The sequence below is a fragment of the Dicentrarchus labrax genome, unplaced genomic scaffold (genome assembly GCF_905237075.1).
Source record: "Dicentrarchus labrax unplaced genomic scaffold, dlabrax2021, whole genome shotgun sequence".
Lineage (NCBI taxonomy): Eukaryota > Metazoa > Chordata > Actinopteri > Moronidae > Dicentrarchus > Dicentrarchus labrax.
The window spans coordinates 17,709,633-17,735,733 of NW_026136715.1; the positions used below are offsets into that span (position 1 = coordinate 17,709,633).

A 26,101-nucleotide genomic window follows, 5' to 3' on the forward strand; every position below is an offset into this window, starting at 1 on the left:
TTTTTGCACTATAATCCGGGGCACATCTGCATACGGAGGGCATAGGATGTACAGTAGTTTCCCAAAAAGTAGTAATTTTACAAAATGATAGAACTGCACAGTTGCAAGGTGTAGGAGCGCAGGTGTGCCCGAATGCATCTGTTAATGACACCTGGAATAACAGGAGGAAGCTTCTTGTTTTCTATCAACCTAAAATCATCAACCTAAAAAAAAGAATACGCCACTTTTTCATACATTTCCCATGCTTGGATTTGATTATAAGTAGGAACGTTGAAAAATTTAATTTGGAAGGAGCCTTCAGATCCCAAGGGAATAATTATGGTCAATCATAAAACTTTATCTCAGTATGAGACAAACAGGGTGACAGAGTCGTAGCTGATTGCTCAAATACAGTCTAAACAAAGACGCTCGGTCATGTGTGACTGATGTGCTTTACTCTTCAAACCCCTAAAGGTTATCAGTTATACACTTTCCTATTATGAGTTTACATTTCTCGTGTAGACTTAGGGTATATAACGCACAGTTAAAAGATTTACATTCAAGCTTGGTCTGCAGTAATAATAAGTGGGATGTGTTGGATGGTGGTTACTACAGTAATTGTGGAGAAACCTACCAATAAACAGCTAACAAACATTTTTACCTGTGAAAAACTTAGGTTAGGTGAACAAACTGGAAATTGTTTTGACTCACTGACTATACCTCACATGAAGTAGCAGCAAAGTGCTTAATATAATGTTACAGCTTTATTTTTGCGTATACTGGTGACCTCGTGCCTTATGATGATTGCAGACAAGGGGTTTAACACACCATTTTATTTACCACAACGTCGCTGGTAAGAACAGTAGAGAAATAGGAGACGATGGGTAATGGTGGGTAAAATGTGCTCCTCCATGTCACTCCCATGTCCTTAAATGTCCCTCCCCGTCCCCTGTCAACTGAGAGCAGTCTTAGAATTAGGACCAGGTGAGTCAAGAATGAAAGCTGGCTGGATTACTTTACATTATTTCAATCAATTATTCAAATGTCCCCATTGCCTTCATGATGGCTTGACGAGGCATGCCAAATAATGATCCCTCCCCGCACGCACATGCTCGCAAGTAAGGGACGCATGCTCGCCTAAATGATCACACTCACGTACATATACTCAGCTGAGCATGAGAAGAGTTCACACGTGCAAGCTCACAACAACAGCAAAACATTAATTTCAGTCCTGTTGATTGGACCCAACTGTGGAAAGATGTCTGTGTCAAGTCGACCTGTGTGAGGTCAGCACCAGTGCTTACTAGAGCTGGTTGCATTTAATGTCTCTGTCACTGTAGTCCCAGATAAGCAGCTGAAGCAGCACAGTGAGGGTAGAGGAGAGGAATAAGTATGGCCAAACAAGTGCAGGAAGAACAGGGAACCCTTTGTCCCAGACTGTGACTTTAAAGGGTGTCAAAAGCTAATAAATATTTTAGAATTAGGTGTGTGTCAGGGGCAGGCCCACTCTATCAGTCGTCTGCTCTGTTTACTCTCCCAGGGAAACAGGTGCAGCCACATGAAGGCGAATTTCATTTCAAAAATAGCATTTAGCATTTTACTCCTCCTGGAGGCCTTCTCTGAGAGAAATTCTCATGTAATCATACACCATGGTTACTGAAAACTTCTGAAGTTGATCCACTGAGACATATGGTGTCTTAGGGAGGGGAGGAGCTGCAGGGGCTTGAGGGACATAAATAGGATTTAAATGTTTGGTTTGTGATTATTATTATATTATTTGCAATGGGCAGATTTCTGTAACAACTGCATTAAATGACTTGTTTTGCTATTTCATAATCCAGGTCTTAAAAGTAATAGTTTGCAGTATAAAAAAAACAAACAAGTATGATACATGTGTTAAACAAATTTCCATTAGATCCAAAAAAACACAATAGATTAGTATAAAGCATCTGCAGTACAAATGCTGAGAATTAGTGTGCAAAACAAAATATCAAAGCTCCACAATATCCTTTATTAAGAATCTTCAATTACAGTATTGTAACGTCTTCGACATTTTCCTGAGGTGGCTTTGTGGCGAGAGCCTGTTTATTTTCATCATTAGAGGAGTGTGCTGTCTGCAGAACATCCAGGTCGAGCTCACACTCCCTCTGAGCCTTTGCATCTTATTTTTGAGTTTTTCCATTCGCGTCATCAAATGCTGCCTGCAACATAATGAGAGATGTGGCAATTAATTTTCTTTTAATCAAGGTCGAAATGAAGTAAATTGGTGCAGCTTGGCGAGCCCTCATTTTCTATTTTTGCAGTGATGCAAAACAAATACGATAAAATTATGGCCCTCCTCACCTTCTGTAATTAGAAAGCATGAATGATCAGAGGGAGATGATATGTACTATACAGTACCTCCGACTACGCCTCTCCCCCCAGAGATCAGATTTCAGCTCTTTTGAAACAGATGACCATGTTTTCCTCCCCTTGCCTCCCTTATTTGTCTGTTCTTTTTTCCCTCTGCTGGAGTTACAGACAGAGAGAGCAGCTCAACATGACATTGACTGCAATGTTGTTGTATGCCTCTCAAATCTTATTAAAGACCACAGCTGTGAAAGACCTTGCTGACTCTACACATTTCTATTAACTATGTTGTTTCAGTGTCCCTCCAAGCTGATTAGGAATTTATTAAAATTAGATTTTACCTGGACATCTTATCATCACCATATGGTGCGGTGACCATTTTGCTTTTAGTTTAGATGTGTGAATACAGCTTCTGCAATGATGTCTTAAAGCAACAGCTCTTTCCTGTTATCATTTCATGCTTTGAACTTTCAGCACAGACTGTTTTGGATTAAAAAGCTCCTAAAGGTCCAGTGCGTAACATTCAGGAGAATCTGTTGGCAGAAATGAAATACAATATTCATATTTTTTTTATTTGTGTATAATCACCTGAAAATATGAATCGTTAGAATGAGAATGAGCTGTTTTTATCTACGGAGGAATCGGGTCCTCTTCTACGGAGTCTGCCATGTTGAACCGCCATTTTAAACCGCCGCTACAGTTGCCCAGAACGGACAAACTAAACACTGGCTCTAAATAGTGCCTTTTATATTTTTTGCGAGTTTCATGTCAACCGTAGTTTCTCCTACACACTTGGAAGGCTGAGCGGTATTCAAATGGTTGCAGTCTGCAACTTCACCGCTAGATGCCACTAAATCCTACACACTTGTCCTTTAACACAGAATATATAACTTGTTTTGCGAAAACGTAAGATTGGTGTCATACTGTAGTTTTTACAAAGGACCCACACCTTAATTTCCTGTTGGAAGTGATTGAGGAAGTCACCACCTACCTCTTATTGTCCACTGCCTAAAGATGTAAATAGCTTAGATGGAGAAAACATATTGTCCTGGGATGAAAAGACAAACAACTAGGTTCATAGAGACTTGTTTAATTTGTTAAAAGAACTGTAGGAAAAATATCTTCTTACCACCATTGTGTTTGAGGTCATGAGAAATTCATGCTTATCCCTGAAGTTTGACAGAAAGAGTCATTCACTGGCCAAGGCATTTCAGCTCTTGCCCTCTGCTGCTCATGTGCTGTGTACATCTGTCACACCAAATGTGTCTCTGCGCGGCCTCAAACACTAGGTGTACACAGTGTTGAAATGCTCTGGAAAAATATATACAAAGGCTTGATCGAGCATTAGCTCTAAGTCAGCACAGTGAGGTGGGTATGGCGACAGCTGTCCAATCTTCCGCTCGCCCCCTCCTCCCTCACCAGCCACCATCACTTTTCAAAAATGCTCCCTGTTTACCATACATAGGCAGCTGCCACCACCGTTAACTTCCATAAGACAGCCACCTGCTAAAGGACATTTGTACATGTCTTTATTTAATTAAGGTGAATGCCAGTTCATCGGCCCTCTCATGCAATGTGACTGAAAATATGTCGACCTTGATAAAGCTCCTGCCAGTGGACGGTTCGGAGGCTTGTGGAGGGCATGTGTCTTCTTCATTGATCGAAATGTCACTTTTGCCACAAAAACAGTACATGTTCACAAAGTTTATACAACCCAACTTGTGCTGTTCTCTACAGCCAGATGCATATCGTGTACATTTGATTAAACATGAGCTCATTTGACCACTCTTTTTCAAACTTTTTATGCCTATGGCAAACTTTTTATGTGTGAAGACAAAAGGACAATCACACACACAGTGTTGTTTCACTAAGACATTATAAAATGTCACATTCATGTTTAACTGTGTTTTTGTGGCCTACAAATTTACAGTAGCACTTACTTTCAGTGTGAAACCTGAGCTTGTTTAGATGAACATAAAACAGGTATTGTGATTAATTGAGAACCTGCAGGCAGTACTGCTGTGGGTGTTACAATTTGGGCTGGTACTGATGTCAAGCACACACAGAGCTCTTGGCCAAATGCTCTCAGTCATCTTCTGTTTTTGTTATCTCTGCAAGCATAAGCCTGGAGGGGATCATGCGTTTGTTCATGTGTGACTTTCCTGTTGTGTATCTGTCTGCAGCTAATTTTACATGTACTGGACCTCTGTTGGTTGCGCTGATTCCCAATTTTAAAAAATATATATTTTATTGACTGCTCTGCTAAAGTTAGACACAGAACTAGATGGATAAAATCCTGTTTTTGTTTACTGTAAGGGAACCGGTGTGGGTACCAGATCTGCTCGGCCTGGCAGATCTCACATTAAAAAATTATGAATGGCCGTACGTTGGAAAATGTACAGACGCTGTGTGTTCGCACTGCAGACTACAGAGTCAATTTGGACTGTTCAAAAGGTCTCAACATCACTATGTTTAATTGAGTTTTACATTTAAGGTAGGAGAGTTGTATAGCAGAAGTATATATATACTGTAAACTTAGTACAACAACCACGTTGATTGCGTGTATATTAGTATAACCAATATATTATTTAAGATTATCATTAATTTATTTTTTTAATTGGCCTTTCCAGCTCAATCGGTAGATGCTCAAGGGGCTCAAGCACCAGAGCACCCATGTGATTCGGCGCATATGGCTGCTGCTACAGCTATCTTAGAGATCTGTGCAAGAAAGGAGATTATGATGGCATATGCTATCAAATGAGAGTGAGTGAGTGAGACATTTCACTAATGACAGTTCATTCTGGGCAGATAAAAATGTTCTATTTGTACTAATTTACTTTGTTTTATATTGTATGCGTATTTGAAGGCACACTTGTTGAAAATCCCTGCATTAGGTGTTGGTAAGGCTTTCAAAAGGACTGACACACTGGAAAATGTGCAATCCAACATCAGATGACACGTTTGATATCAATTTCATCTCAGTGTGTCCAGCACTGATATAGGTCAAGGAAGGAAGTGTTTACACCAACTGCAGTAACAGAAACCCTGTTGACAAAAAAAACCTTCTATAGCCATATGTTGAAACTCTTTTTCAAGTGTAGAAATAGAAAATTGATACATTGTAGCTTTAGGAACAGTTGTGTGTTGGAGATATTTCTTGACCAACAGCTGCTGGAAGTCATGACTGCACACAGCAGCTCAAAAATCCTGTCCTCATAGTGGGGTTATCTTGTATGGTAATATGTTTGTATTTATTTAAACAAACATTTCACCCTTCCAGTCTTGTCTTATGCTGAAACAAATATAGATATTTTAATCTGACTATAGGTATTTCCTAATATAAATATATATTTCTCAGAAAGGAGCGTCCTTTTAAGCAACAGAACTAATTAACAGTATCATGTGTTGCTATTCATAATCCATGTCTTGTGCTTTATCAAGAGTATTCCTATTATAGCTTTTTGAGATATATATATATATATATATATATATACACATATACATATATACCTCATGTTCTTTGGTATAAATATGACTATCTAATATCAGTGAATCAAAGCTATATATTGGCTTTGATTCGCTCTTGGTGAAATGAACCTTTTAGTTTAACCAAACTGTATGTCTTTTCTAACCTTGGACTGCCATGTGATTAGCTTTTAATGTTTTATAATTAGTAGTATCAATGGCAAAGGAGTCAGCAGGGCAGAGGTGGGCTGGGTACGCCCTTGAGAGCAGGCCTTATGAATCAACGGCTGGCGATAAATGGACTGGATCATTACTGAATCAAGTGATCTGCAGAATAATCTATTGATTTTCTGGTCTTTCTTACTTCTTTATTATTCTGTATCACAGTATTGCAACATCAGGAGGAACCCACTGATGGATGGGATGCTTAGACCTCTGCAGTGACCGTGGGGGGTTTGCTTAAGAAGAACACATTCCAGGGTACTGGGCATAAAATATATACAATGACACAAAGATTTATGCCTCATAAGGTGTGCTTTTTTTAAATTTACCACTGACATTCTTAACTATATACAGAGCATTAATGTTTCTGGGTGAGTCATCATGTTGATGTTTTAAGTGGTGGCGAATAGGTGGAGGTGAAGACATTGAAAGGCCTCATCAGCACTGAATATATACAGAATATACTACATAATAACACACAGCCACAGATTATAAGAAGTGGTCCTGAACTATGAACAAGCCCTACAATATTTATTAAGTGGATATTTTAAGCTGAATTTATTCAAATCTAATAGTGGCAGGTGTTAAAGGCTTTCTAGTCAAAGCAAAAAAGTCGAAATGCCATTGAAAACCTTTAATCCCCTTAAAAAAGCATGAGATAAAGTTCTTCTGTGAAATTATTCAGCCTAACCTTGAATTTTGTGAACTGGAAAATCTTGGGTGCACAGATGTTTAAATGGGATGGGCTTCTGATTATAATATGACAAATCAATTAACAAATATCCTAAATGTATTGGAGGTATACCAAGCAGTAGGTCACAATCCCTGAATCCTAAACCACACAAGGAAGAGATTAAAGCACTATATACCTTGTTAGTTGACTTTGCCATCGATCCTCTCGATTCTTTATTATGTACAACAGGACACATCACAAAACTGCTAATTGGCAATAATCTGTTTGTCAATAGTTCAGAAGACTGCAGAATTTAGATAAGGAAAGTTCAAGTTTAAAATACATTATCACAGCCCCACTATTCCTGTGGGGTTTACTCCTGGAATACCTTCAAGGAGTCTCATGCTCAGAATATTTTACAGTAAATTATTGATGTATGGTAGGTGGTAGGAAAGGTGAGAGAGAAGGAAAACAAAGACAGGAGGTGACATTAGTGTTCTGCCAATAGGAAGGTAAACTTTAAATTGACTCTGGAAAACACTGTAAATAGTGGTTGATTAATTGTGAAACTGAAACTACACACATATAGTGACAGTCCTTGTGAAATTATAGAGGACAATTTGTTTTACATTTTATTTAAAGTTTGAATCAATGTATGGACTAAATATAATTTAATATTAATAATAAAATGATTTTCAAATACTACGATTTAATATTATTACATTAACAATGGATACTGTTAATACTGTGACAGGGGTCAGTGCAGTTGCCCTCAGTTTGGAGCGTTTTAGTGCCTTTCAGCTAATTGTTTTGGTACTACGGCCCTCAACTTCACTTCAACCCCATTTCCAGCTGCAGTAAGCAGCTGTTTTTCAGCTAGAAAAGCTCCAAAAACACCAATCAGCAGACAGACAAGATTAGCGACTAACTGGTGCACATAAGGGAGCATTTAGAGTTAGATATTTCTCCAAAGAGTTGGTGGAGAAAAAAACAGAGCTAAAAGAAGAGCCATTGGATTTATCGGCAGTCCAGAAACAAGTCTCTAAATGAATGAGTGTGTAAACAAGCAACTGTGATAATATGTCAGTGTTGTGTCTGCAGCTCTTTCCGCTGCCTCCAAGGAACAGAAAAAAAAAATCAGTTTCATGGAAAAATTTCAAAATAGCCATAACCCCAACATTTGCATATTGGGAGATATTTTGGAGTTTCATAGTTTGGGTCATGCCAATATTTGCATGATACCAGCAATAATTATTTTTATAGACAAAACATGGGGACCCACTGTTTATGTGAAATAGTTTAATGCGCAATTATCATATATTGTATGGTCCAGCTTTCTGTAGACACAGTGCTTCAGTGATTTTTTTTTCCTATAAAATGAATGCCCTAAAGAGAAACATGGCCTATAACAAAATTCAGTAGACTATAGTCAGGTTAAGGGTTACTTCTGTCCTTATACCACTGAATACCAAGACTGATTTAATTTTTTTTCAGAATTTATTTGGGATTTGGTAAAATTTATTTTGACTTTGCATATAAATATACAATAGCCCACTCTGCTGTGTGTTGTGTAATTTCTCATGTATGCTTATGTATATATTTTACTACAAGGGTAATAGAACCAAACCAAACCAAAAGCACTTTATCGTCTTTCATCCTCAAACCACTGTTCATTTCATTGCTTTGGTTATCCGGATCAACAAAGCAAACACAATTCATGGTCCATCTCTTAGCTAACCTCTTTTCATAGCTTCTGTATCATCAGCCTTTTAAAAAAAACAAGCTAAAACATGTTCCTGGGGTTTCATGTACATTTTGTAGTTAAATACATTAACTAATGTATTTCTATTGGCAGGTGAATTTGGGAACAACCACAGAAAGACCCAGTGACATGTTTCAGATTTTCAAAGAGGGAAGATGATGATTGATGTTTGGGGAGCAGAGGGGCAAGGAAGGGGGCGGGACTTCACTCGTGGGCAGCCATTACCTGAAGTGCAGTGTCCTGATAGTGACTGAATAATGGGGTGGCTGGTGGAGAAAGTCAGAGGCCAAAGACACAGTTTTTTTTTGTCCCTTGAGCTTGTACAAAAACAGAGAAACCATTGAGCAATAATGGGCTGAAGTTACATACAGCAGGTGGTCAGAAAGACGAGTCAATGTGGATGCCCAGTGTAAGTAGGCACTGCAGTTAAGCTAGCTGAGGCAGTTGTTTGCTAATTTACAGCTGGTTAAATGCACTATAGTGAGTTTGTTTTGTCCCATAGAGCTGAAACACCAGGTAATGCAGCTATGTGATATTTATTTTCTGGCAGACAAATACTACTCAGTACCTGTGCAAACAGAGACAAAATATAGGTGTCTCAATCAACCTAAATGGGACGCCCTTTTTAACTATATCTGCTTCAGTCAGCAAGTGAAGGGTGACATATTAAAATCTGGCTTTTGTTAACTTTTATTTATTTAAAACACCTAGGATGCCCCGAAATAAACAAACTTAAAGTAAAAGAGCAAACTTCTGACAAGCTGTCAGCTGAGAGAGGGACCGCCATTAAACTCCAGTCCAGGTTTTCCAAACAACACCTGCTAACCGAGAAATTCAATTAAGGACTCCTCTTCCCACTTGGAGCCGGTCTCCAGGGCAGATCTTCCGGGCGACTCGCCCTGTAAGAAATTAGAAAATGCTACAATAAAACCAGAAAAACTGAAAAAAAAATGTGGCAACTTTAATAATGAAAGCGCTCACGTTTCCCAGCGTAAACACACGCCCCTTTAGTTGGAAGTCACCGAAAGACAGCGAAGTACCACAGGTAAGAGTTTCCCTTTTCCTCTCAACTACTGTACATGCTCATTTCATTTTCCAAACACATCATTTTCTGCAGGAAGCGACACCAAAGTGCTCCTCGCTGTGACCGTGACACTGCAAACGAGCATTGTTAAGCAGTTTAAAATAGGAAATGACGCTGGAGATGATAGAGACTTGACGTGAGGACTTGTCGGTAAACACGGTGTGACTCCCAGCCTCGATGCAGCGGCGGCAGCAGCAGCGCCGACAGCAGCAGGTCTGGAGCGACTCACACAGTCTGTTAGTGAAGCTACTGTACTCTTTCTGAAAACGCCGACGAGAGCACCGGGCTCTCCTAAAACTTTGTTAATTCACACAACAGTCAAATTCAAAGCCGTCAAAGACCGGGTGAGAGCCGCAGGCGACCAAAAGCCAGCCCCGTTGCAAAGTTGAGACAGATAGGTGCAACTTTTCTCCCCCCCTCAGTTCGTACTTTTTGCACAGTCAAGGCGAGCTCAGAGACTCCTAATGCCAAATATTAAGCTTATAAGCGACAACGTGAAAACGAGAATGATAAGAGGTATTTTAATATTTATTCAGCAGCCCAGACCTACAGCATTAGTAATTGCTGTCCGCTGACACTTCTCCAAACCTGCACAAACGACACAAATGAGCGACTTTTGGGTGCGACTTCAGCGCCGAAAGTCTCTGTTTTTGTCTAGAAAAAACTTAGTGAAACTTCTTTGGTTGCCTCTAAACAGGTAGTAGCCTTCATACAGTATCATTTACCGTAAATAGAGGAACTACTATAAATGCAATCAATATTCTAAGCCTGAAATGCGGAAGTTCTGCTGTTTAAGATTGTTTGTAAATGACTTCTGAAAATATTTTTTTCTTTATCTCGCGTGTGTGCCAAGTTAATTGGGGATGTAGTGTCAAATAGTAGGCCAAATTATAATGCATGACAACAGGCTGTTGTAAATAAATACATCATAAATAACACATCATTATTAAACTGTTTGTAAAACCTGACCATTTGCCTAAAATGGTGTGTCAACTATTGGCAGGTTATACACCTCTCTGACACCACACAGCAAACACACGCAGACACACACACACACACACACACACACACACACACACACACAGACACAGACAGACAGACAGACAAACTGTATTTGCTATGGTAAATATGATTTTTCTGCAGTTCCTGCTCTCAGTGGCTGGAAGGCAGATTTTCTGACTTCCACCGACTGTAGAACAAACAATCTGTTTAAAAACACTGTACATATTGTGCTTGGTTGGTTAGTTGTGATCTCTACAAAACACCACTATGATGTGAGATTTAATTTAACATGCTTTTGTAAAGGGTCACTGTTTCTTCTCTTGTGCATTTCTAAATGTCTGTGCTGTGTGCTTGCCACTGTTTGTTATTATTATCAGGGATGAAGACGAGGACAGGAATAGATCACTGGCACTTTAAACCCGGAGTTCTCATATTCTCGCCGGATCTTTCTCCTTTGCTAATTATTGTGTTGTTTTCAGAGCAAATATGTCATATCCATGGCGACCAGGCAGGTTTATTGTCTCTCCCGTGCAATAGCTCACAAAAGTAATTAATTATCCTTTTTTTCTCTCTCTCCTGTCTTTGGTTAAACAGATCATTCATGGAAAGCCGTCTTCTATATTAAAAATGCCACTGCTAGTACAACACAAGGTAAACATGAAAGTTTTGTTTTTCATTTTTACAGGTTTGATGTCCCTTTTTGTGCTTTGATTTTTTTTGTCTTACAAATCACTTGTAGATTAAATAATTTTATAATGTAAAAAGATGCATTATGCACACAGTGTGTGCTTTTGAGGTATTTTCCATAATACCCTCATAATGCAGCAGCTGTGCAGCCTTACTGTTGCAGATGTATTCATGCATGCAAAGCAAGCACACACTTGACACTTAAACAGGCGAGCTTAAAAACACATGTTTAGACCTGAAATCAGCTTCCATTTTGTGTGATTTGAATAGCAAGCATTAGCCAGACTAAAGGTAAATTTGCTATAGAGGTGTCTCCTATTTTATAAGGTCGCCAAAAATAATAACCAACAGCAGGTGACACTACAGGGTACAATAGTTCACCTCAGTGCATTGCAGAGCTATTTACACACTCTCCTATACAGTCTGTCCAAAAGGAGATGTGAAGTGATCAGCTGAAGCAGTTTCCAGCTCTTCATCCTGTGTGCTCCCTCAGTGCATCTCTGAAAGGTGACGGCATGTGTCTGCTGTCTGGAGGTCCATCTCTAGCAGGACACAAGCCAGCCTTCGCTGTCAGAGTGGTGGTACAGGTTCTCATCTCTCTTCAGCATTGATGAGACACTGCAACATCCATCTGTCAAACATACTGCCCCTCTTTCTCTACCTCTCTTTTGCTCGCCCTCTGCCTTCCTTCTTTCATAATTTTTCATTTTCATGTCACTATAGGTGAAGGTATAGCTGGGTAAGTCTCCTGAGCTGAGAAGGCAGTGATGCTTATTATCAATTTGTGCTGTTTTAATTGAGATTTGGTTTGTGTGTTCAGTTCAGTGTTTATGGATAGGGTACTCCAGGCCTTTTTTATTGTGTCTCACTGTCTCTCTAAAATGGCACTTGAAATATAGCCTGTAGTGCTGTGCTCCTGGTTCACTCTACTAGTTGAGAATCTCATTGGTTAATCAGTGTGTGATGCCTCCAACATTCTTATTTCCTGCAGCCCTATCAGTCAGTGAAATGCCTCATGTCTCATAAGTACCCATCTGCATCTGTCAAGGGGTGTGTAGAATTAAACCCATGTGTATTCCTTTTCTGTTTGACCTTGGCTGTGGACCTCAGGTCTTTGATGTCAAATAAGCGTCAGTAATCCCAGGCGGCATTTGACAGGCTTTAGGAGCCATTACTTTTGTTTCCAGCACATAAGCTTTATCAATTGCCCTCAGTGTAATGATTTTGTATACAAATTCACACTACCACAACCATAGTGTTTTGCCTTGTAAAAATACGCTGCCTTCAACACGTACCGTTATACCAGCACAAATAGCACACATGTTTTTTTAATCATCATTATTGTTTTTATTTTAGTGCTAAGGAAATGTCCTTTTTGCATGCTTGATCAGCCAGTAGAGAAATCCAATATAATGGAGGTTCAAGGTGAATTGCATCCCGTGCATTCTCAACCCCCCCCACCCTCCACTGAAGGAATATTCCAGAGCAAAATAAACAAATCACACAGACAACAGTAATATAGGGTTGATTTTGAAGGCATGAAATAAGTATCGATTAAATCCTGCAGTTCATAGATGAAAATGGCCTTTTTGGTAATTTGTCCTGGGTCCTTTCAATACGGTAGAGAGAAGGAGAGAGAGGGAGAGAGAGACTGCAGAAAAGGTGGAGAGGAAGAATAGAGGGAGGAATAAGACAAGTAAACGTAGAGAAAGACAGAGAAGAGCTTTCACAGAGCTGAGAAAGGGACATGCTGCCCCTTTCCGAGCTCATTATCATTCTTAATAAGTCTTAAGGAAAGAAGGAGCATTGAGTGTAAATGCAAGGTAATCCTTACACTGGCCAAGGTTAGTAGGGACGTAAGCACATGTGCACCGTTCCCAGCTGGCCACTTTGGGACAGGGAGGGGACCAGAGGAGCACATTTAAGGATAGATGTTCAAGGAGAAAGTGAGGACGTTTAGACAATGTATAAAGGTTAGGCCCTTTCCCCCAGCCTGTAGCTTTTCAGTGCGTGCACCACCTGGCATTTAGTGAGTAAACAGTTCTGCATCACACTAAAAACAGTTGTATTTAGTCATAAGATCTGGTGTGGGCTGTAATAATTCAGTAGAAGTTCTAAGAATAGACAGGTGAGGAGCACAACGCTTGATTAAAAATCTAAATAAGACCGTTTTGACTTTGGCACCATTCCCCACAAGGGATTCAGTCTTGTACTCAAAGTAACTGTTGGCTGCAGTGCATGCCTAATTCACTGTTCTTTGGGTGTGGTCCAAAAACAAGCATTAAGATGAATTGGATGAACCGGTGACCAATTAACTCATTTGACAAATTGCCAGCCACTTGTAGTGGTTGATCAACCATGTTGCTTTAATGGAAATCCAATGCAGTATGTATTTATATACTGTACTAAGCTTACAGTCCAATGTTGTGTCACCTAGTGCATTCTACAGTGTTAGTAATATTACAGTATTCCTGTTCATTAATCAAATCACATGTGAGACATGTCTGGCACATTAATCTTAGTCCACAGTGAAATCACAGCAGAAGATGATTTTTATACTTCTAGTAATTAGTACAGTGAGTGGGTCTTGCTGTTTAATCGTCTGACAGTTTTAAAGCTCTTGTTTTAAAAATCTACCCATTGCAGTCTAAGCACCTACGCTACTTGTAGAGTTTAAAACTGTCTAAATGTCTCAGAATTCACTTAAGAGTCAGATTTTTTTGTTTTTCTTAAACATAGCATTCTTGAAAGACCTGTCGACTGCTCTCTCGACAAGTATATGGGGCAGTCTGTTTTTTTTTCCTCAGCACAATTAACTTGTCAATATGACTCAGGAATATGTTTTGCTCTTTTATTAGTTGTGGTAATCGTTCAGAATCTCATGACTTGGTTCAAACTCCAATTCTTGGTATATGATTTGATTCAGAATCCATTTTTGATTTCAGAATTGATTCTCGATTTCAAAATTGATTCTCGATCCAATGAATAGAAAAGCAAGGCTTTTTTACTCCAGTGTGCAGTGTGTCAAACTGTGAATGTTTTTACTGAATCCACTGAATTTCAATATTAACATAGCTCATACTTAAAAGGTCTTGACTAAGGTCTATATAAGAATAAAAGCAGAGAAAAGTGTTGGTCAGCCATTTGCCCATGCTGCTCCACTTTGCAAACATGGGTCATCTGTAAAAGCTATTTGTTAAGTTATTGAATCCAAACGGAGCCCAAAAACTTGACTAACTACTGGATAACTCTATCAGTGTCCAGGTACTGCGCTGTGTTCTCACGGTAGGGTTCTGGATTTTTCTTTCTGTCAGCATAATGTTGTTAACGATGTAACAAAAATACATGAATTTTTCAGAAGATAAGAATTGCAAATATTATGGGAATCGGTTTTCCCCCAACCCTGTAATGTATCACAAGAGTTTCCTAATGACAAATATGTGCCACAGGTCTCAGTGGCAACTTTATAGATTCTAGTTTAACCAGATTCCCATTTAAGTGTTGATAAAAATGTTTTTTCAAAAGGTTACCTCTCACACAAAACAATATGAAAGTTGGGGCGGAGCATGAATGTGTGCCATTTGTTTCAGTACAAACAAACAGTCACGATTAAAGATAATTTTAGCACACAGCACATGCTATTTGTGTCTTCAGTCTAACCTGTAGTCTGTGGAGGGGTGACAAATTATCACTCAAATATTTTCACTTTGAAAAAGTTGCCATTTGCCATAGAAAAATGCATTTCCCCACAGATATTTTGGTTGTTCAAATATTAGATGTAGTTGGATCAACCAACCATATTAACCCTTGTAAGAAAATTTGTTTCCAGGCCTCGTCTCCAGCTTTATACTGCCGATGTATTTGAATCTTGGATCCTCTTGGGAATATGTTTGCTTAATTGTCCAAGAAGGGGACAACGGTCAAATAAACAAATGAAATTGGAGCTGATGGTGTAGAGTGGGAGTGCCCTTTTGTCTTGCTCAGTGTAATGCCATCTCTTTGCCTTTCTGTCATGTAAGGATGATTTACCCAGAGACAGATGTTCTCAGACCTTTGCTCATGAACCTGCACCATTTTGTTCTATTTTTTGCCCTTTTAAAGGTTAAGGAGTGAAAGGCTTTCCCTGCAACATGTCAGCCTCTTTTGATTGCTGTGGTGTCAATTGCTCTGTTCTATTGTATGTTGAGTTTAGAGGCTGAACTGCTAGTGGACCTAACTCTGACTGGGCTGAAAACGTTGCCATGTTACACATGGAAGATGCTTTTAGGAACATCTCTTCTCCTCACTGCGTTTTGGTTGAGGCTTGGTTGGCAACCTGCTCCATTACTGCCCCCTCCTCCCCCACCACCAACCCTCCAACCCCCCTCCAGGGAGCCTTGGGAGGCAGAGAGCCATCACCATGGTGATCTGAACACAGATCCCCCACACACCGGTCCATTGTGACTGGCGTGCGTTGAGGTGAGAGGGAACAAAATGTCACAGCAACAGGTTTTTTTGTGTTTTTGTTTTTGCCTCAATTCTCGGTGGGATTGTGCTCAGATCCAATGCGCTCAGTTACACTGGAGAGACTGTGGGAGTTAGGGAAACAAGTTGATTGGAGAAATAAATAGAGTTACATGGAAATACACTGGAAATACTAAAAAGTCTGTGTTGTTGTTTTCCTTTTTTTGTGTGGTTTTATTTAGTGTCAATCTAATGATTGCAAATTGGAAGATAGTTTATAATAATAATAAAGGTAGTTTAATCAGGCAGAGATTTTATGCAGGATGTTTTAACAACACAGATAGTTTGTCCACGGACGACAGCAGGGACACAAGCTTTTCGATAGAGCCCAACTGATATAGGTATATCTGATTGAGTCAGATACCGATTTTAGAGGGGAAAATTCATCGATTTCTTTAACTAAAATGAAAATAGACATTTTCTATGTCGATTGTGCACTAATTTTGCACCGACACGTATTAGGATATATATACAAGTAGTCCTCTTGGAACTATAATGTGTATCTGATATGTTTTTTCCACAAAAGAAGTATTATTTCCACCTTAAAATTCTTAAAAAGGCTTCTACTTCTACTTCATTAAAAATGAAGTTTTCCTGTTGGACACAAGATGTCTCCTACTTCAATGTCCATTCTCAGTGTATGTGCACTGGTTTGTTTGTTTATTTGTTTGTTTATTAAGATCCACTGGTGGCTTTCTACAGTTACGTTTCTACATCATACTTGTATAAGTTTGATGAGGACTGACTTCCAATGTCTGTGATTGGCTGATATAGGCCAATAATATCAGCAGTATTCCAGTCGGGCTCTACTTATTGACCTACCCACCCACACATTGCACCCCAGGGTCTAACTCTCTTGCTTCACTGTACTTCTGCCATTGTGGCCCGTGATTAGCTTATGTTAATGCCCTTCAAACTCCCAGTTTATGGTGACCTTCGACCTGTCTTGATCCAGGTAACATGCTATTGGCTACAGGCCTTGGAGAGGGAAGCGGGCTTATAGATAATGTGGCATTGAAGAAGGGAAGCAGATTTTGCCCCCAACCCTGAAGAAGATGTGGGCTGTGTTCTATGACAGGTCCAGGGTTGCCCTCAGTCCCAGAGGTTGGGAGGGAGGGTCAGCCTGTGCCAGAGGGCACAAGTATGGCTTCAAACACACAACCCTAACGTCTGCCATAATGTCTGGGCCTGCTGCCCTCTGGTCCAAGTAGGATACCGACCTATAGCTCCCATGAAATTAAGTATTAAAGTGATTGTCTTGTTCTATATCTCAGTATACCTGGAGATACTTTTTACACATCCTTTCTTTTTGTTTTGGAGTCAGTTATGCACTGTGTATACCGCATACATATGCGTTAACTCCCACTATAACCTCTTTTATTATGCAAGAACCAGAAGCTCATTAATATTTGTTGATATGTAGCTATAGCAGTCAGGTCTTTTTGTGCCAAGTCTGTAAGAGTCTGCCATCTCCGTTCCCTGAGCAGATGCAAAGGTGCGGTTCCTGAGAGATCCTTTTATGTTTGGAGACCTCTCCTTGCTCCTTTGACTGCGACCTCAACCACAACACAGCTCTGTCTCAATCAGCCCTCTGCTGTAATCCCACTTCAGAATTCCTCTTGGCTAAGGGAGTAAATAAATTTTTCAGCGTTTATTAGAATACAGCTTGCCAGAAGGGACTCCTCTCTCCTCTCCTATAGCTGCTCCAGTAATTAGCAAATTGATTAGGAGAACTTCAACACACCTCCTTGGCTCTTATCTCCCCATTCTAGGACAATATTGCTGTGCCATGGGACAGCGTAAATATTTTAAGGGAAACCCTCAGTGAATCTCATTAAATGGCTATGGGGCAGAGCAGCTGTCTCCTGCTGAAGGTCCCAGCCAATTTTCTAAACTATGATTAAAGAAAAGTTTTGGATTATTTAAACATGCCATGTCCTGTGGGTTTTTTTCAGTGCCACTGAAGACCCCCACCCCTCCGTGCCAGGACTGCTCCTCTCCCTTTGGATCTATTAGTTTGAAATCGTTTGGGTGATGACTCTTTGAAAGTGGTGGTCATTCTGGGATGCCGTGTTCAAAATGCAACAAAGACCTCTCTTTTATGCACAAATGCTAATTAAAATTTTTACCCCCCATCCCCAAGCTGCAGAGGGAAAGACTTGGTAGCAATTTGGCAGATAATCAAATTGCATTTTAAATGGAGCCGTTTAAAGATGACTGGGGTCTGCTCACAGGAAGACACAGTGGCACAAATTAAGCTCGAATAAGCTGCTATGTGCAGAGAGGAACAATACAAAAAAATTCACATTACAATAGGAGGCTGCATTTATGTAAATGGCGAACATGCAATGTTTGATTTATGTTGTTTTTAATCAGTTAAAAGGAACGCAGGTACACAGTCAGATTTGTTTTATCCAAATGCACACATGCAAGAATTCTGTTTTTCTTTTAATTATGATTTCCTTCCTGCTAAGTGGCAGTTTTTTCATAATGTGTCCTTACAATTTGACCAATTGGGGCAAAATGCTAATAAGACATGATTTGTTAACAGTTGTGGTACCTTGGAAACATTTTGTTCTTAATTTTAGATTTTAAGCCTGACAGAAATGGCAAACTGGGTGGAAAATGTTGTCAACAGCTATGTTTGTCTACAAAAATCTGCGCTTAGAAGCTGTCCCCCCACATTTGGTATACATCATTAAGTTCTTCGTGGCCCATCAAATTGTCTATTCAAACAGCATTCCAGTACATATTAGTGACATCTCGTTAGCAGAAAACAGAAAACTGACACAAAAAATTTAGGAAACAGGCCTGAATTGTTTATCTCTCAGAATAAGTAGAAAGTGTGATTCTCATGAAAAGATAGAATTGGATCAAACATGCAGCTTCCAAAGCCTCTTTTATCCCCTCTCTTTGTGTCCCAGAAAAACTGTACGCACCAAATGATCTGTTTAGTTTCCAACACCATTCTTACACAGGCCACATTTCCTGTAAAGTTTAACATTCATCGCAAGACCAATGCAGCTATCAGAACTGCTTCATATCCATAAAACCCCATTATGGACAGCACAACAAGTGATGCTTGACTTGTAAGTTTAAAGGGTTCTTAATTGGCTGTGATTTGCTGGCTGTACAGCAGTGACTGGGGAAGTGGTATAATGATTCTCCTTGGAAGATACATTACTTTTCTGGCAACTTAACGCACCTTAACACTGGCATGTATCTGTCCTCTGCTTAAGTGTTTGCCATCATCTCAGCATCATAACAGACTGACATAACAATGGCTTTGACCTGCACACTACAGGTTGCGCATGAGTAGATGTAATGTTAACCTCTTTCACCTTCTCTACATCCAGAGAAAGTCCCTTGAGATCTTTTACAATGATCCCCTTAAGGCAGTTTCTCTGTTTTCACTTAAGATTTGTGGTTGAAAGCAGCTGAATACATTTAGAGAACTATGAAGCACCAACGCAGCTCTGCCTTCCAGTATTTGATGCTCATCATTGAAGCATTTATCAGCACAGTAGACCAGGAAAAAAACTACAAGTACTTAAAATGCTTTTTGATTTTTTCTGGTAGACTTTGTAGGACATGTTTCCTGCTGTTTTTTTGTTTTATATCATGTTAAACTGAATATCTTTGGACTGACTGGACAATTTTCAGAATTTTGTGACATTTTATTGACCAAACAATTACTCGATTAATCTAGAAAATAATCAGCTGATTAATTAATAATGAAACTAATAGTTAGTTGCAGCCCTTGTCTGAGCATTGCAGTATTCTAATGTCCAATATTCTTACGCAGCATTGAATTTGTAATTTTAAATTAGTATTATATTTTGAATTCAATTATATTTAAAAGTATTTTGTACATTTCCAAAAAAATCCACATGGTAATCTCCAAGTAGAACCCCTGTCCTATACTGGTGATTGACAAATATTGTTGCAAAGTTAATGACACAAGAGGGATTTGATTGATCAAGTGGGTGACTGATCATAAAACTGCTGTCAATATTTGGCTGTGGCTTTAATTCCCCTCTGAACAACAGTGTGCCAGGATGTCTGAGATGTATGGCTAGACACACAGCAATGGCAAAACACATATTTACACTTCAGTCTCTTCTGAGCACGATGATGCTGCCTCTGTTTGCCCTACAGTACATAATATCCCATGATGCTAAAATGAACAGTCTGAGAGTATTTATTCAGTTGGAGCAAAGCGTATTGGTTAAAGCTGACCAATTTTAGAGTAGTTGGGATGAAAATCTCCCTCTAATTACTGTACTGTGTGGATCCTTCGGTCCCAGTCCCTCTGCTGCAAATGATGGTATTAAAAAGTCTCTTTTATTTATAGAAATAAAATTTTAGCTTCAGAGACAATAGGCTAGTTCTGTTTTACGGTACAGCAGACTTTATCTTTTTAATAAAAATTCCTGACTTGGTGAAAGTTTAATTAATAAGGGACTTAAAGCTAGGGGAATGAGCAAGGGAGTTGGGTCTTTAAGGGGGTACTTATTTTTCCATCTGGGCTATCCTCCAAAAAAACTGTCAATTAGTGTGTTAAGCTGAAGAGACAAAAAACGTCATTAGTTCTTGCAAAAAGAATAATGGGTTTTAAAGGTTTTGCTTTAGAGGCAGGCCAAAAGCACAAGAGTGAGTCTTATGTATTTTCATTTATTTCCTGCAATTATCAAAGTTTGAGGGAAGACTTTATTGTTCTAAGGTGCATGATTGAGGAAGCAGACACAGGGTTGTTTTTCCAAGTAACTGTGTACCATAATTGTCTGAGATAAGACAAATAAAATTAGTTGTATTTGGTGGAGTGAATCATACGGTGTAGAATATATTATTTTTCAACTTTCATAGTTTCCTTGTTTGCAAGCAATGAAGTTGTTAATGATGTTGGCTATGCTTTGGACCATGATTAGGTGCCTCTATGTGTGTGTGTGTGTGTCAATGTAGTAGCTTTCTTTGAGCAGTAGTGACCTTATTTCAAGGCACTACTTTATAGGACTGCTTTGGCACAATTCACCTACCATGTGCAGTCCTGCTGGAGACTCTAAATTGTGAATTTCAAGTAAATAAGAATTACTTGGTTTGGTGGTCTTTCCGTCAGATGTCAGGAAGCAACTGTTGAGCACTTTCTTCCTGTTTTTTTACTTTTGATTCATCATCTTTACTTCCTGGTAGTAAGAACTATTGTCAGAGAAAAATTTCCTACAGGATGCGACAGTCCGATTGTTGACATTTTATTTATCTCAACAACAGGTGAAGTTTTATGAATGAATTGTGAATTGGCAGTGATGGCACAAGTTTACTTTACTGCGCATGTAGAAAACCACAAATATTTGACTGATTCAGCGAATCATTGCCTGCTTTGATTGGACATTCATGTCAAACAGCTTCTTGATGTTGCTCATTCTGTGTATGCACAATTAGTACAAGAAGAACAAAGATTATTCTAGCTCAACTTTCAAATGAAGTAGCCTTAACTATTGGATCCTTTTTTTGTAGGGACATTTATTTGTAGCAAGTTTTAGTGTTGTACCATAAATCCTAATGTATCTCAGCAGTACGGCTCTTTCACATAAAACTGGTCCAAGGTAAAGTATCATGAGTGTGTTAGACCATTTAGAGCATTGAGACTAAAGTGTATTTCACCTTGAAGAAATACTTAGTACATGTGATAAGGTAACCTGTAAATGAGCAGGGTCCTTTTTGTAATGAACTTCCTACCTTGCAGATGGCCATGTGAATGGTTTTTTATGAGGGCAGAAAGTGTGACAGTGGTGCTTAGATGAGGCTTACATAACTGGTCATAGTGCAAGGGGTTTCAGGCGCAGAGCCCAAAATATGTCATTGACTTGTGTCACACACAACAGGAGATAGCTTTTGCATCACAGTGTGAGTGCTAGTAAATGATTGGTTACAGGAGATCCTCCAATAAATTAATTGTTTCCACTTCATGGTTAAGTATGTGCTACTCTTCCAAATCGAGTGCTGGTACTTGGTTATTACACTTTAATAGCTCGCTTGCCAAACTAACGATATATTACTCCATGTGCTGGCTCAGATCAGAGAAGATGAATTGGCTATTAATTAGAGTTGCACTGAGAGGGCACAGGGGAGAGACTACTCATAGCCTTGCAATCAGTGTCAACGGGGGCCCTTTTCTGACTAGGACAGCCAGGGCAGGCCCAGGTCACTGAGTCTTACCATGAAAACCGTTGAATCTGGTGGAAGAAGCAGCATCAAACATGGCCACCATCTTGTTGAGTCACACAAAGGACAAGACAGTTTAACGTTGCACAGCTGCAATTTCATCAGATGATTTTAGTCAGGAGTGCGGACAGAATGGCAGAGATGTGTGGGAGGTTGTTAGGCTCCATGAGGATCCTTAACAAAAGCCTCACGTCCGAAGGACTTTGAATTAGAAAGTTATGGAGGAAATATTTGACGGGCAGAGATGATTTGTGGGGAATATTATTGTTTGGCTCACTTTTCTTGTGCAGCCTCTGAATTAGCCCTTTTATCACAATTAATTAAGCTTGCCTATAGGAGATGTTCCATCTTGAGCTCATCCACACAGGATAAATAAGTCAAAGCAGCAGGATATATGTCCTTTTATTGGCTGACTTGATCTCGGAAGCATCTGTACTGGGGGGAAGATGTCTCTGTGGTGCGACTTTGTGGAAGAGTCTTTGCCATCACTCAATTTGAATGCTTCTTTTATGACTCGTTTTGTTAAAAACCTCTTTTTTTAATGCAAGGTATCAGGAGTTATAGCCTGTCTATGCAAATTAGAAAATTTTGACAGTTTGTTATTCATGTCATCGCCTTTTTAAACACTTAAAGGCAATAAATTTCACCGTGACAGGCTGCTCCGAAATTGCCACTAAATATTATTAAATATTTTAACAAGTTCCTTGTAAATATGCCTTAAATGTTTGAACGATGGGCAGGAAGAAAAATGGCTTTGCATCAACTTATTAGAGGCTATAAAAGTGGCAGTGATTTATCATAGATATGGAGCAACTCAGGCCATCTTTTTTTTGTTTTGCTTATTCTGTTAGCTTGCTTTGTCCTGATGCGCACATTAAAGAGAGAAGCGTCATGTTAAAAGCCTGCAGTTTCACAAGTCATGAAAATGTTATCAGCAGATATTGTTGTACCTGTGGTCCTTGAAAGACAGAGCGATATATGGCAACAGCATTTTAAAGTTTTAATGCTTCTCGTACCCATTTACAGTTTTTTTTGTGTGATATCACTGGCTGTAAATTGTCTTTACCAAGGAATCCAGTTGATTTGATGTTGCACAGATTTGGTTTGAGACATGTCTGCGGTAAAGATGTTGTTAACTCAGGCAGCTTTTAGTGTTTATTTTACTCTAATACCTTTCTGACACATTTTAATGACTCTGTTTTCGAGGTTCAAAGTAAAATCTGATTATCATACGACCATATAAAGGAGGCAAATTTTGTGCAAAAAGAAATGTTATCTGTCACTGCCTGTCAAATTATTCCTCACATTGCAATGCCTCTGTCAAGTGACACTGATCAGCAGATAGCTTGTCATTCTTCAGTATCCTCTTGCTTCTGTGCTGCTGTATAACTGTCCATGAAAATGATGGTGTTGGTTTTATGTGAATCGGAACAAAATTCTCTCTACATGTGTAATAATCAATTACTTTTTACTGGTAATGCTACAGATTGGATGTAAAGTCTCAGATCTCTTTAATTACAAAGTCAAGCTGCAAAGAGAAGCTGAACCGTCTAAAAATAGTTTGAGATGTGACATAGTCTTGTGGTTTGTGGTGCACCTTTCCATTGGTTATGGCTGGGAATTGAGCATCAAATCAGGGTCATTTAGAGTAACACGACTGTTCCAGAAGATTTATGTTTTACACTGGCAATACGCAGATTCCTTCATCGGCCGCATTCCAGCATTTAAATTCAGAAGTGAACTTTTTTTCCTGACTAGCCTATCATTTTGTGACTTAAAGTGGTTTCTTAATTTATTGCACTTCAATTACGATTAAGTTAAACTTCATGTTCTTTATTAACTCTTAAGAGCGGAAATGATGTTGGCCAGTCCCCACAAAGAGAGAGAAAAGAAGGAAAGAAGAGAAAATCACCACTGGGCATAAAATTGCAAGACACAAAAATATTTAATGAAAACACTGTCATATTTAAAAATGCTGACAGTGCAGTTACCTCAGTGGTTTTATCATTTAGTCTCATAGTCACTGAAATAAAAGAGCTATTGCAAAAGCCTGGTGCATATTTTTTTCCAATATGCATGTGCTCTGGTAATGCTTACAGAGCATGGGTGTTTGTTCATTATTTTCCTTTTTTTGTCACTCATGTGAAGCTACTCCTTGTTCTCAGTGTGCCAGAGATGCACAGCAAGCACAAGGACAAAAAGCTCTGCGCAGTGAGCCTCGTCACCAATCAAATGATTTGAAGGATTTCATTTATTTTTCGAGTTGAACAAAATATTACCTATTTAATGTTACTTTTTATGCTTTATTTATTCTGCAACATTTTAGTTGTGGGATCTGATGAACAAGAGTGTAAAGATCATTCTAGAGGTAATAAGCCATCCCCTCTGGCTTTCTAGACATCTTGCTCATCATCATATTGTGTCTTGCTGCCTTTGCTTCTTAATGCGCCTTTTTACATATTTAGGTATAAGAAAGGCAGCCGTGGGTCACGTAATCCACAAAGCCCTCACTGTTTTAGTTAGAAGCCACTGCAGTATTCTACAAATCTCAGTGCTGTCTGTGCACATCACTCTTACCGGTTAGTGTGACGTGACGGCTGCCATGTCAGCAACATGGCACATCTCTGTTCTCCCTCTCTGGAGCCCTCTGTGAGTTTTCCCTGGGGTTGGCAGAATACGAGTGCCCCCTTGTCTGACTGGCTATAACCTTGCCACCAGCTTGTGTGTGCGTGCGTGTGTTTTTTCCAATGCTAAAGACTTGAACAATGATGACTCAAGCCACGCAGAGTACACCTCAGGGAAAATACAGTGGAAATAAAAATAACAAGTGGATTTTTGACTGCAGTCAGATGTGAGAGGAGGCACGCTGGCACTGGGCTAAAAGCCTGTGCAGATTTTGCCCCCCCAGTTCATTAGATTAGGCTGTCTCGTGTTCAGGAAGTGCTGAAAGGCACTGCAGATTGTATCTGCACGAAATGCTGTCCTTACGTCCAGAGACAGTTGCCAGTCCCAGTCTTTGAAATTCCGAAGTAGTTCTCAATCCAGTTAAGGCCCAATATTGTGGTTGTCTCTCTGTGGCCCTCCTGCTGAGGGTTCTTATTAGAAGGGTTAAGTATGAGGATGCCTGTGTTGGTATTTCTGCGGTTGCTCATCTGCGCACCGCACATGAATTTCTCTAAATTATTTATTTTCCTGACACCACCATATGGTGCTGTAACTTGTTTGTCTTGGAGCATACTGGAGAAATGCAAGACCTACACTGGATTACTTCTTGTGTGTATACATGGGAGACTCTCTTCAAACAATGCCTGTTTTTTGTTATTTCTTTTGCTGGGTGGGCTTTGTTGATGCAATTCTGCGCAACTCTCTACAAGAGTTCTCTTCTCATCTACTTCAGAGCAAAGAGATAATAAACATAATTGGGCCAAAATGTGGAGATGTTTCACAGAGATACTTAGAGACAGCTGCCGTTGGTCTGCAGTTGATGGGGCAACTGAACAAGAAGCTTGAAGGGGGCCTGGAAAAATGGGGTGCTGATCTTCTTTGAAATGCCACAATTAATTGCCATGCGTTGTCCCCAATGCATGGATGATTAAATGTGCTCCTAAACTGCCCTGATTTGTGGGGGCACCTTGCCGATTTTATTTGCCACTGTTAACATTTTCATTCCTGCATTATGCATGGTGCTGTGGGGCAAAGAAGTGCTGCAAACAAATGGCCTGAGGGATCGGCGTAAACACAGCGTGCCATAAGGGGGAGAAGACTAACAGTTCAGCACCGCCTTCTTCAGCCAGTCTTTACTGACAAACTAGACAGCCCCTCTGTAGCCTTGCTGTAGCGTAACAGTGCAGTACAGTCAAGTATCGTTGTCAGTTGCCTCAGGTATTCAAAAATGTTGCCTGTAAATGTGTAGATGTATATGGAGAATGTAAGGACAGTGTTGGGGTTTGATAAAATGGAATATGCTCATCTGTATCTCTATTAATCAACAATGAATGCATGTCTGATTGAATATTTCTATCTAACTAATTGAATATGATTTCTCCTCCTTCAGCATGTATAGGCTGAGGTCACTTTCGCTAGTTAATTCTGACAGCCAAAGCAATGTGGTGCTGGTTCCTTTGTGTTTAGGGATTTTAATTCCTCATTGCAA

At 39.5% G+C, this 26,101-nt stretch overlaps 2 long non-coding RNA genes across 3 annotated transcripts in view; one reads left to right on the plus strand and one right to left on the minus strand.

The window, feature by feature from the left end:
• Positions 1-1,971: 1,971 nt before the first annotated feature.
• On the minus strand, positions 1,972-3,653 carry LOC127377485 (uncharacterized). Its single transcript, XR_007887700.1, has 2 exons — positions 3,458-3,653; positions 1,972-2,180 (listed from the first exon to the last, which is right to left on the minus strand). It is a non-coding gene; the product is annotated as an uncharacterized LOC127377485 (long non-coding RNA).
• Positions 3,654-9,290: 5,637 nt separating this feature from the next.
• LOC127377483 (uncharacterized) overlaps positions 9,291-26,101 on the plus strand; it is a 28,377-nt gene continuing 11,566 nt past the window's right edge. Inside the window, exons 1-3 of one of the 2 annotated variants that reach the window (XR_007887699.1) lie at positions 9,291-9,495; positions 11,131-11,187; positions 17,682-18,026. This is a non-coding gene — a long non-coding RNA (uncharacterized LOC127377483). Of the gene's footprint in view, positions 9,496-11,130; positions 11,188-17,681; positions 18,027-26,101 lie in introns of those variants that run through there. The other variant, XR_007887698.1, reaches the window with a different exon arrangement.